Consider the following 9695-nt stretch of genomic DNA (forward strand, 5'->3'; position numbering starts at 1 on the left):
TTTTTTCTTTTTCCATTTTTATTTTATATATCCCCTCCCCTCCCTGGGAATTTCTTGCATGACTTCTGACAAGTACATTTCGCCCTCCCCACCCTTCCCCCCGTTTTATCATTTCGAAATCCCCTTTCTCTTTGTTTGTACAGTTACCAGAGATGTAATATTTTTTGTAATGTATTTTGGGGAAGGGGCGGCCGTGGGGAGGGTGTGGGGGCAGCTGGGAGGAAGCCTGGCAGCGCTACCCCAGGAGCTCTCTTCATCCCAAAATGCGGCTCTGTCTGCCAAAGCCGAGGTGGCCTCCCCTGACTGCGTGGAAGCAGGTGGATGCTCTGCGTTCCTTTGCAGAGCTTGAGAAAGCACAGAGGAGTTGCCATGCTGGGTCGGGCCAGCAGACCAGCTCATCCTGTCTCGTGAATCCTGTCCTGCTCTCCTGCGATTGGAAAATATGCCTTGTCTTCCAGTGGGCTCCGATACAGACTTAGCACTAGCGTGCCGCTCAGCCTGGCCCCCGGACTCCGCAGCTAATACTCCAGGAGTCCATCGATGCCCGGGCAAGCGGGGCTGTGCCGCTGCAAATGATACGCTCGTGCTGGCTGGCGCATCGCAGGGCACCCGCTCCGATGTAGAAGAAGGTGACTTTCAGAATCCAATGCCCTTGTTGGCTTGGAGGGGGAAGCCTCCCCCCCTCCCTTCTTGGTAGCAGATGCAGCTAGAACTTGCCAGGCCTAAGATCGTTCAACGCAGCCCCCGGGGCCTGCCTCACCTCAATCTGGTTGCTGCAGGCCCAATCTACATACCAAAAAAAAAAGCGAGAAACAGGCCCTCCCCGAGCCCCAGCTTTTCTTGACCTACAGGAATGAACAGTGAGCGGGGTGCGGACCCCCCCTTGCCCGGTCTAGCGCAGCGTGGAGGGCTGTGGATCATTTGGGGTGAATAGAGCTCCACCTTGGTAAGTCTTATTTTGTTAATAAATGAATACTTGGTTATATTCACCCTGTGGTGTGTTCTCTCTTCCATTCTCTCCTCCCACCTCACCCCTCCCATGGCTCTGTAGGGGTAACCTCCCCGAGTAAGGCAGTGCCTCTGCAGAAGCCTGCGTGGCCTGCACGCAGTGAGAATGCTTCGCTTTTTCGGTTCACAAAGGCAAATGGCACTTGTGGGGGGTGGGAAGCAGGGAAAGTCCTGTCTCTTTGTCCTGCAGACTGCTGCCACTTTTGTGCCTTGCTGTCCCAAGCGGCTGGGCATCCTGGGGTAGGGGAGACAAAAGTAGAAGGGTGAGGGAGCGCAACTGGAGAACGCAAGAGGCTGTTCAGAGTTTGGGGTGCCGGTGGGTGGGGGTGTTGAGTACAAGCAGATGATTAAAGGGCTATAGTACCATCTAGTGGCAGATGAGCACCACGGCAAGCTGGTTTCTCTACTTGTCCTACTTAGACCTTTTCTATCTGCAGAGCAGTTACGCACCTGGAAAAGAGCAAAGGCAGCAGATAAATGGATCCCTACCAGCCCTGTTCTTTTGCTTGCACGGATCATGCCAGGGCCCCAGAATAGCCGCCGTGCTCTGGACTGAGCCGAATGCAAACAGCACCTCTCAAGCACTTTACAAACATTAATTTATCATCTCAGCAGCCCCTCGGGGGCAAAAAATCATCCCTGCTTTATAGATGCTGGGAGGCTGGAAGGGAGTGCCGCAGGGAGCAGGAGTGCCCGGTCGTAAGTTAAATGGATCGATTCCTCTTCCTTAAGACTTGAGTGGGAGTTGGTGGCTGAATGCAATTAGGGAGTTAAGGATACAGTTAATACCTCCCTTGGCGTCATTATCAATTCCTGGCCAGATTATATCTGTGAACATAGCACCATATGGAGCTAATGTTGCAGAAAGGGATGCCTGATACATTGGTTCCTTTTTAATCATGTATGTGTTTCTGTAGGACAGTTGCTCCTCTCCTCTCGTGCATGCTGATGGATGGGAGGAATGGGGAAGCTTTGGAACCAGGATTCGTACCGAGATCCAAAGTGCCCAGAAGGTTTCTGTAGGCAGTAGATTCCCAATAATGCCTGTCACTGCACCACCAGGAGTTAGGCTTTAGAGCTGAAAAAGCAACAGAAATGGCATCCAAAGTCTGTTCCTGTCTCTCTGAATTAATTGCTCCCCAAAGGTCCGTGTGGGCAGCTAACGCGTATTGAGCACTATTTTTTTCCCCCCCTTCTCCTCCTCTCCCCTTTCCACTGTCCACATAGAGGGAATGCGAATGGCTGTGATAAATGACTTCGGCACCAGGATCTTTCCCAGCCCCATCCCGCTTGGCAGGAAATGATTACAAGCCGCTGGGCGGTGTCTGTCTCCACCGTGTTTGGAGCGTGCGGAGGCCAACAAAGTCGAGAGCTGTTTGAGAAATGGGAGCCGGGATTGGTTTGGAAGGAAAAGGGTTTGGGGAGGCATCTTGTGCATTCTGCACCAGGCCAGAAGCACCTCTCGCTGCCCCCTCTTTCTGGTCCCAGCGGATGCTTTTGTTCTTCCGAGCAAAAGGCCTGTTTTACAGCTGACCTCCAGGGTGTTGTTGAGTAGCAGTGGGATCTTCCAAGAAGGCTCCTTGCTGCATCTCAACGATCTCTCTGACTTGGCAGAAGGTAGCGCGCTCCCTCGGCCCCATTTGTTGCTCTCCCTCCCACCGAGCGCTTCTCTCCTGTCGCATTGGGGTGAATCACGGCATTCGCTCCGAGTTCCTGACTCTCGGTGCTATTTGTCTTGTGCCCTGCATTAACATTTATCTCTGTTCCCTCCACTGAATGTTCTGTTCTTCACCAGGGGCGGCTTTGCTAAGGGGAGCCGATTCTCTCTGCATCCCCCAGTTGGTGGCAAGCAGGCTAGATATGAAGGACTGCACAGAGGTGCATGTGTGGAGGTGGCCAGGGGTGTAGCCATGGTGTTGCCCTTCTCTGCACCCTACCTTTGGGGGATTTCAGAGGGCTTCTCCTGCATGGCTAGCTGGGGAGATACACAGCCACCAGGCTATTCAGGAACCACCCGGTTCCCATGGAGCATGGGAGAGCCATATCACAGCTTGCCGGTCCTCTGTGTAAAACCCTTTTTTGTGTCTTGTTGGGAGGAGAGAGCAGAGCACTGATGGTCCCCAGGGCTTCCCAGCTGCAGAGCGGCAACTCATCCACCCCACACTGAGCGGGATTGCAGCTGTGTAACTCTTTGCAAGGACCTGGGAAGCCCACTGAGTGGGTAGGAGCGGCTGCTCACTGCCTCCAGCCCTTCAGTTGGAATTGGCTGGGGAGAATGGCTGAGCTAGGAGCTGGTCCTGTGTGCCCGCGTGCCTGGGTCTTCTGTTCATGCTGGGGCCGAGTTGTATGTGTACAGGCTGCAGGATGGGGCCTTGTCGGAACAGGCTTACGTGCTTCATCCATCACAGCGGTGCCCTATGGAGGTTCTTTGTGGGGTTTGTAAGAGGGGACACTGTTCCCATTATTTCTCTCACATTTCCCCCGGCATCCACTTCCCTTCACGTTCAGCTGGATTGCAGACGAATGCCTTGACCCTGGGCTAAGACTGGTTCTGATGTCAGCCAGTCCCAGCCTGGTGTAACAAAGGAAGTCAAGAGCCACTGCAGAGGAATAGGATCCTGAAGGAGGCCTTTGCTAAAGGCTGGGGAAGCCAGGGCTGCTTCCTGAGGGTGGGAGGACTTTCCAATCAGCTTGCTTTCTCCTCCCTCGCTGCCACCGAAGGAAGCAGATGTGAGCTACAGGAAGGACGGCAGGGGAGGGAATGGCTTGTTCCAGCTTGGATTCCACATGAAGGCGGTCTAGGGGGCAGCCGGCCCTCTAAGGCATGGGAAGGAGAGGTGATGCTGATGGTCCAGATGTAGCCAATGCTTTGTTGCAGGCTCAGCCTGGGTCTGTCCTTCCAAACCTACGTTGCCTGCCATGTGAGGCAGCTCTCCTGAGACCGAGGTACCTGAGAGCGAGTGCAAGACCCTGTGGCCCCAGCCCTGCATGGACAAAACTCGACCCGCCGGAGCAGGCCTGGCAGGATGGGTGTTTGCAAAATACAAGGCAGAGCACTGGCTTGACGTTGGTCTGATGGCATCAGCATTACCTGCCTGGGGCAGGTGGGGGTAGTTTCTTGTGTTGTGCATGAAGGCCTGGCTGCTGGGACTGGCTAACTCCTCTCAATTCGGAGGCACCCACTAGGCCTTCTGATAAAGGGTTAAATAAACACACAGCTGTGAAGAGATGCAAATAGGGGGCTCTGCCTGAGCAGGGAAAGGGCTGGAAGAGTAGCATGCTCTGCTGTGCGCTGGCTGCATCCTCTCCGCCCTGCTCTCACATGATGGATGTGGGCCTCTCCTCTTTGTGGCCGCAGTGAGGGCTGAAGACCCCCTGATGTCCCTGTGGTGCTTGCTAGCTGAAAGCAAAAAAGGGGTCGGATAACTACGAGGACCAGCTCTGGCTCAAGGCGCTAAGAGAGGGAGAATGGGGATTGTCACTTTGTGCCAGTGACTCACAGGCTCTTCCTGCAGACCTTTTATTTTGGAAAAGCAGTGCTTCTCCCTATGACAACCAGGTGCTTTCCTTATCCCCATGGGATGAATTGGCCAAGGAAAGTTGCACCCTACAGCAGCAGGAGCAAGAGCGAGCAGGGCCACAAGACAGCCCGGAGCAAACGGAGCCCAAATGGTCTCCACAACCAGAGCAAGTCTTCTCAGCAGGACATGGGACAAGCTGAGCTGCCAGCGGCCCTGACGTGAGTCTGGCTAGCTCCAAAGAAGAGGAACAGAGATGCTGAAGCCACAGGGATGAGCGAGGGCTGAAGCCTACACTCCACCTTGCAGGAAGTCCCTCTCGATGGAGCACCGAGCAGCTTTGCAGCCTTCTGGTTTCCCAGCATCACTCCAGAGCATCCCCTTTTTATCAGGACTTTTCCAGGTTAAGGGCATGGTGGGCAGAGCTGCCAAATGGAGCAGCTCTTGCATATGTTCCTGCTTCCCCTGAAGAGCAGGCTTTTTGGGGACATGAAGCCCCCACTTGAAAATGCAGCTGAATTCAGGCTCCACATACAGCTATGCCTCAAAGGCGCCAGGTACATCTGTATGATGCAGACAACTCCCTGTGGGTTTCCCTCTCCCGCCCCATGAAGACTGCAGTGCCCTGCCTGGAATGAGTAAAAACTGCAAAGTATCATCCGATACCAGTCAACACGCCATGACTTTATCTGCTAGGAAATGATTGTGTTGCCAATGTATTAAATAACTCCCCATCTAATGTATGCCCTGGTTACTGCAGAATTCATCTTATAATAAGAGCTCTGGGATGCACTTTATTAATCATTCTGTCTAACAACCTGCACTCCACAGTTTCAGTTTGATTTGATTTCAGCCTGTCTTTCTGCAAAATATATGGCTGAGTGCATCGGATAATGTATGGCTTAATTTAGAGTTGTATGGGTTTGAATTACCATTTTCATAATGTGCTGTGCATTAATGTGTTACATCATTTATACAGAAAAATGTGCGAGGTTGCAAACCTATTCTGAAAGCAAAAGTCACCTAAAGGCAGCACGGTGAACCAAAACACCCAGCCTTTTCCAGGAAGTTGGCAGTGGGTTTGTTTGGGGTGGGTGCTAGGGGACCGGGGCTCAGTTAACACAGGTGGGTGTTAGGACACTGGGAAATGTGTGTTTGAATCTGTATTGGCAGCAAGCAGCTCTCCTCATTATTGCATAACAACAACTTTTCCAGCTAGCCCTGAATTGCCGGAGACCTCCAGTGGTTGACTCTCCGTTGACCCTGATCCCAGCGTTCTCCCATGAATGGCTATAATAACACCAGCTGTCTGTTACTCAAACTCTGACTGAGGAGGAAAAAGCACTGATTATCCAAATACAGTCATTAAAGGGGAAATGTGTTTTTAGGACTGTCAGAGTGATTAATGAGGGTTAGCAATCCTTGCAAATGCACTTGTTTAGTCTAACTGGCAGCCTCTATTTTCCTATTGATTTATTGCAGCAGTTGCTGAGGCCGCAGTGTGTGTGTGGAAAGAGCCTGGACACTTCACAACTGTGTGCTATTTAAACAGAAAACATGCAAGATTTTGTTGTGGAGGGGGCGGGAGGAGGAATCAAATGAAAGGCATGGAGCACTTTTACTGTGCCTCTGCCTTCAGACCCAAATGAACAAAGGCAACATTATACCTTGTGCTGGAAAAGGAGAGAGCCGGATGTGCGGGCAGAACCGTTCCTCCATGGTGCGCTCCTTTTAAATATCCTCGTTTATGAAATCAATCTGACCGCAGAGGATCTGTTCACCTAATAAATATCTGATGGAAAGCGCATGGATGGGGTTTTTTTGCTCTTCTGCACATGGGTCCCAGGTGGCATTGAGGGGATGGAGAGGTGTCGGACCACTTACAGCAGCCCAGGGCACAAAGTCTGTACCCTTCTTGGGTCTCCAGCACCCATATGCCAAGGGAAGGTCACCCCAGTCTGCAGAGACAAGTGCTGGGGCAAAGGCAGGGGTAGTTTTAGGCACTCTTATGCACCTAAAGCAGATTTTCTCTTTGTATTAGCACTGGTGGAAGTGACAGCCTTGAAGAAAAAATGGCCAGAACAGGGATGGACTGGACAGTAGCATTTCCCTTTGCTCAAGTGTCCTCCGTCCTGCCCTCTTAGGGCCACTGTTCAGTGCCAAGGAGCCACTCCACCCTCCAGTAATTCTGCTGGCACAGGGGGCAAGTATTGCCAGGCACCAGGGTGTGGATCTGTGTCCAACTGGTACTCCTCCAAAAGCCCTTCCAGACCAGCAAACAGGAGCAGTGCAAGCCATGCTGAGAGGGGAACAGGCCCCGTAGTCTGAGGACAAGGCATCAGAGCATGTTCCTCAAGGATGGGTGTTAGGAAAGGTCATTACCCAGCCTGTAATAACACTGATAGCTAACATGCACTAAGGTCAGAGCGACTGCATCTCCTGCTAGAGCTCTTCAACCTCAGGGAGCCAGAGAATGTCTCCTATCCTGCGCTAGAGTACAGCACTGTGTAGGCGACTATCTGTGTTCCCTTTCCACCACCGCACCATGTAGCAGCCACTTCAGAAGTTTGGGTCCTATGAACTGTTCTTCTTTGTGCCATGGCGTCCAGGTGCACTGGAAAAGGCAGGTAGATGGGTAGCCCCTAGGATCCAGGCTCTTTGAGATAAAGGAGAGGGACTGGGAAAGGTGAAAGAACATGCAATCCGCACAGGGACAGGGCAAGGAGAAGGACTGGGAAAGGGTCAGAGTCGGATAACTCCATGCTAGAGGGGTTGGGCTGCAACCTCAGGCATGGAGCAAGTCACAGAAGGCAGCGGCGTGCCATGGGTGAGCTGGGAAGGAACACCGATGCTCTCCAGGGATGGAAGAAGCCACGAGGACAAGGAAAGGTGAGCACATACGGCAGACACAGCCAGGGCCTGGCTTGCATGATGACTGGAGGATTATTGCAGTTGTTCCCCTGGTCCAGGCAGACTGCTTGGATCTGTTCCTTGATGGGTATAAAATGGCCTAACTGCACAGCACGCAGTGAAGCTGGGGATCCAGCCCACTGCATTCCCCTTATAACAACAATGCTGCTGCTGTCAACTTTGTCGTAACGCATCTTCCAGTGCTGTAGAAAGGAGGTCAGGAGCATTAGCCCCATTTACAGGAAGGTAAGTGGGGGTAGGAAAGTGATGGGACTTATTGAAGGAAGTCAGGACTAAAACCCATATGCAGTTGCATTAGATATGGAAGGAATATGAGTGTTACCAACCCACCCAGCCTAGAGCATCAGCCATGCTGTCCCCAGGGCAGGTTCCTGGGTGGGTTCTTTTTTTCCAGCCTTGGATTTCTTCAGGCTTCCCTCAACACATCTGGTACTTGCCACCAAGGACTGCATCGGGGAGCCCACTGCTCTATTCAGCACGGCAACCCTGCTGTCCATGTGGCCTGTGTCATGCTCGCTTGTTTGGTAGTCTAGAAAATGCCATTGTCCTAGGAGGTAAGCTGAGGTGACTCTGGCAACAGCATCGAGCTGCAGTGTTTCTCTGCGTAAGCGAGCCTGGTTTGCTTCCATGCAGATTTCGGCTGGGACGTTTGGAAGAGATGCTGTTCGTTACGATGATGCATGGCTAATAGTTATCTCTGTTTATTATCACAATAAATAACTGGTGAGTCGTAATTCCATAGGCACAAATGTTTCGGCTAAACGCTGCCTTGAGAACTTCGGGCCAGGCAGCCAGCTGGCAGCGTAATTCCCGGAGGAAATTTCTTTAGCCCGATTTACCATAACAAACAGATTTCCACAGGCCAGAACGTGGCAGTGACAAAGTTGCTTTCTCCTTAGAGCCTGGACTATGGGAAGCTAAGATAGGACTCTCCTGGTGCTATGCTTAGCTGCCTGGCTCCACCAGGATGTAATAGCCTGAACAGTGGCATGCTGAAACAGGCAAGTAATATGGCCTTAGACCTCTGACACCAGGACAGGGTGCAGTTGGCTGGGCAGATCTGGGTCATACGCTCAAAGAGATGGCAGACAGCAATGCCTGAATGCCTCATCAGATCACAGCCAAAATCTCTGGGGATGTTCTAGGTGCTGGGGGGAGGTAGGGGAGTGAGAACAACGGACAGAAACCTGCTAAAGTAGTAAAAATTGAGAAACCAGAAAGAGAAGCATCTGGAGGACAAGTGGAGCCCTAGGCAGTCAGTTGGCAGACTCAGCCCCTTCAGCTAGGTCTTCAACCAGGAAGAGCACACACCAACTGCTGCAGCTTCCTTAGCCTGATGAAGGGTTTTTGAACCCGAAAGCTTGCTTAATAACTATTCTCCAACCATTTGGGTTGGTCTAATAAAAGATATCAAATTCACCCAAGGAACCTTGTCTGCCTAGCAGCCATTAATACTTTCCAGCACGCTACGCCCCATCTCGGCTCAGCCTGTCCTCCCATTGCAGCTGATGCATAGGATATTCTCTTCCAGACAAAAGGAAAAGAAGATGGGGAGAGGGGAGAAGAAGAGCATGGGGTACCTGGAGGGAGGGCAGGTGCAGAGAGCCCTTGCCTGGGGAAAGAACAGAGGCCTGGTATGGGAGAGGAGAGACGGGACACAAAGCCCCTGGCAGAGTGGCAAATGGTGGGATCTGGCACAAAGGGAGAACAGAAATAGTAGGGGGACAAAGAGGGCAGGTGTTATGAGATACATGGAGCCCCTGGCCTGCGGGGAGGGGTTGAGGCAGTCCCTGAAATACAAGGGAAGTACCCCAGGTACATGCACAGAGCTCTTAGCCTTATTAATTTATACTGCAGCGGCACAGAGAGAGCCCAGCTGAAACTGGGGCCTAGAACAGTAGGCAAGAGTGAGATGGTCCCTGCCAAAAAAGAGTTTACCATTCAAGTGGAGATCAAGAGAAAGTAAGGAAGAGACCTCCCTAAGGTCACACAGTCTACCCATGGCAGGAACAGAACCCAGGTCCTCATGTCCAAAGGGCAGTAGCCAAACCCCTGGGTCTACTACATCTTTTTACTTTTGCTTTCCTTACATATATCACTTGTTAAGTGAATTTAGCTCACCGCAATGTATCCCACAGCTGTGGACTCCTAGGGAGAATGCAGTGCTGTCACTCTAAAAACACAGAGGCTCATGGGATCTCTGGAGGAGATATAAAGCCGGCTTTCTCCATCGGACTG

The sequence above is a fragment of the Alligator sinensis genome, unplaced genomic scaffold (assembly GCF_000455745.1).
Source record: "Alligator sinensis unplaced genomic scaffold, ASM45574v1 scaffold722_1, whole genome shotgun sequence".
Taxonomy (NCBI): Eukaryota; Metazoa; Chordata; order Crocodylia; family Alligatoridae; genus Alligator; species Alligator sinensis.